Here is a 3,276-nt window from a genome sequence, read left to right as displayed (position 1 = left end):
GGAGTACCTACAGAAACAGGAGTAGTCATCCCAACTCACTGTGCATCCCCGGTGCCATTTGAGGGGCCCCAGACCTACAGGGAGAGTCAGTCTGCACTGGCACTCTGCGTCCTCACTTTCTCCACAGACCCACAGAAGTGACCATGGAAGCCCAAATAGTCGCTGTATGGGGGAACCTGAGGCAGATTCTGCCAATTGACTCTCTTAAGGGTTTTTCTTCTGTTTTCACATAATTCTCCGAGCCAGCTTTCCTTCCCCAGTAAGGGGCCCTGTGTCTCCCACACACATGTTTTATTTTTTGGTTTTTGGTTACAACTGATGACACTCAGGGGTTACTGCTGGCTATATGCTTAGAAATTGCTCCTGGCTTGGGGGACCATATGGGATGTCGGGGAAAGAACCCAGGTCCATCCTGGGTCAGCTGTAGCAAGGCAAACGCCCTACCAGCTGTGTCATCGCACTGGCCCCTCCTACACACAATCTTATCTTATTGTTTTGGGGGTCATACTAGGCTTTGCTCAGGGATCACTCCTGGTGGATTCAGGGGATATATGTTGCCGGGGATTGAACCTGGGCCCACTGCGTGCAAGGCCAACACCCACTGTACCATCTATCTCTTTGGCTCTATTTCTGTCTTTGGAAACACGAGATTTTTTTTCTTCTCATAAATGCTTAATTCATCCATTTTTCTTAGGCTGGGGGGGGGCACACCCAGCCAGAGTAAGCACCACCAGGTGTGTCCCAAAAAATCAATACCCAACACCACATGCTTTCCCCCTCAACACCAGCAACAATATGAGCAAGCATGTTTTCTGCCTGAACACTTTCAGGAGATATCCACAAACCAGCCCCTCAAGGCTGTGGCCAACCACCCTGCAGAACTTGGAAGATAGGAAGGGGATGAGCCAGGGCCAACAGATACAGCTTGGCAGGCTCTCGGGGTGCCAGGGATCGAACCTGGGCCGATTGCTTGCAAGGCAAACACCCTTTCTGTTCTGCTATCACTCAGGCCATTCTCTGAGCATTTTTATTTCTAGGTATACGTATGTTATAAATACCACAGGCATTGGCGGAGTACGACCGGCCTAAACGGGCCATTCGGCATTTCTTTTAATGAATTAATGTCCGACATTTATTTAGTTTCCACTATATTAAATTCTGACAGCTTGTGAAAATTTGAAAGACCTGAAAAATGAGGCCTCCAGAGAGACCCACTTGGCTCTGGTGAGTGCCGCCCCCTTCTGGTCGGAGAATCTTTTGCCTTACAAGAACTGGCTTTGTTCATATTCAATAGATTCCCTTTTAAAAATACAATTATGATGGGCTGGAGTGAGAGCACAGCAGCCCCAGGAGCCTGTCAGGAATGATTTCTGAGCAGAGAGAGAGTTGTAACCTTGAGCACTGCTGGTTGTGACCAATAAAAAACAAAGGGGCCGGAGAGATAGCACGGAGGTAAGGCATTTGCCTTACATGCAGAAGGTCAGTGGTTCGAATCCCAGCATCCCACATGGTCCCCCGAGCCTGCCAGGAGCGATTTCTGAGCGTAGAGCCAGGAGGAACCCTTGAGCACTGCCGAGTGTGATCCAAAAACTAAAAAGCAAAGCAAAACAAAACAAAACAAAAAAATATTATGAAGATATGGAATGATGGGATCAGAGTGATAAGACAGCAGGAGGGTACTGGCCTTGCACACTGCTGACCCAGATGGACCCAGGTTCAATCACTGACATTCTATATAGTTCCCTGAGTCTGCCAGGAATGAATTCTGAGTGCAGAGTCAGGTATAAGCCCTGAGCGCCACTGGGAGTGGGCCACACACACACACACACACACACACACACACAAAAGAGATATGGAATGATAGAGGGGGCATTTGCTTTGCACACGGTCAGCCTGAGTTCAACCCTGGCACCCTATACGGTCTCCTGAGTCCCCACCAGAAGTAACTCCTGAGCACTGCTGGGTGGCCCCAAAACAAATAAAAGCATTATAATCAAGAATCTCAATCAATAAAAAGTTTAATATAAATATATGTAATAAGCAGTTTTCCTCACAAATACTGACCATTCTTTTTTTGTTGTTGTTGTCTTTTTTTTTTTTTGGGCCACACGCGGTGATGCTACCCTTAGTACTCCTGGCTATGTGCTCACAAATTGCTCCTGGCTTGGGGAACCATATGGGATGCCAGGGATCAAACCTAGGTTAGTGCGTAGCAAGGCAAACACCCTACCGCTTGCCACTGCTCCAGCCCCAATACTGACCATTCTTAATCTTTCTTTCATTTTTCCTTTCATTATTTCCTCCTTCCTCCCTCCCTCCCTCCCTCCTTCCTTCCTTCCTTCCTTCCTTCCTTCCTTCCTTCCTTCCTTCCTTCCTTCCTTCCTTCCTTCCTTCCTTCCTTCCTTCCTTCCTTCCTTCCTTCCTTCCTTCCTTCCTTCCTTCCTTCCTTCCTTCCTTCTTTCCTTCCTTCTTTCTTCATTCCTTTCTTCTTTTTGTTTTTGTTTCTGAGCCATACCTAGCAGCACTCAGGGATGACTCTGGAATCACTCTTGGCAAGGACCCTATGGGATGCCAGGGATCAAACCCTAGTCAGCCACATGCAAGGCAAACACCTTCCCCGCTGTGCTGTCACTCCAGGCTCAGAGTTATAATTTTTTCAGACTTATTATTTTTATTGTCCTTCCCCCTTCCTTTTTGGTGTCATCTCAGTGATAGGCACTGCACTCACATCTGGACATGGCGCTTTAGTATTTGGTTGTGGGGCTCCAGAGTCAGTCTCTCCTCTCTGCAGTACTTGTGTACATTTTGGTGACTGCTGGGGTGACATGCTTGATTTGTGAGACTTACATCTGAGCTCCTCAGGGACCCCTCACCTGTCAGTAGTGTCAGCCTGTTCCAGGCTATGGTGCCCTGGAGATCACTCACTCTCTTCCACAGCACTAGAGTCCGGACAGCCAAGATGAGGGGACCCCCACTCAGGACATTAGAGGCCGCTGGAAACTGAGAGTCTAATGTTGAGAAGGCCAATGAGTCATCTCCGGTGTCTCAACTTTCTCCTCATGATTATTCTTTTTATGTTTGTTGTGTTGTTTTTTTTTTTGGGGGGGGGCTCACACCCAGCAGCGCTCAGGGGTTACTCCTGGCTCTATGTGGGGCCGGAGAAATAGCACGGAGATAGGGCATTTGCCTTGCATGCAAAATAACGGTGGTTCGAATCCCGGCATCCCATATGGTCCCCCGAGCCTGCCAGGAGTGATTTCTAAGTGTAGAGCCAGG

This window comes from Suncus etruscus, chromosome 11 (assembly GCF_024139225.1).
Source record: "Suncus etruscus isolate mSunEtr1 chromosome 11, mSunEtr1.pri.cur, whole genome shotgun sequence".
Classification (NCBI taxonomy): domain Eukaryota; kingdom Metazoa; phylum Chordata; class Mammalia; order Eulipotyphla; family Soricidae; genus Suncus; species Suncus etruscus.
Note: the sequence above shows the minus strand (reverse complement) of the source record.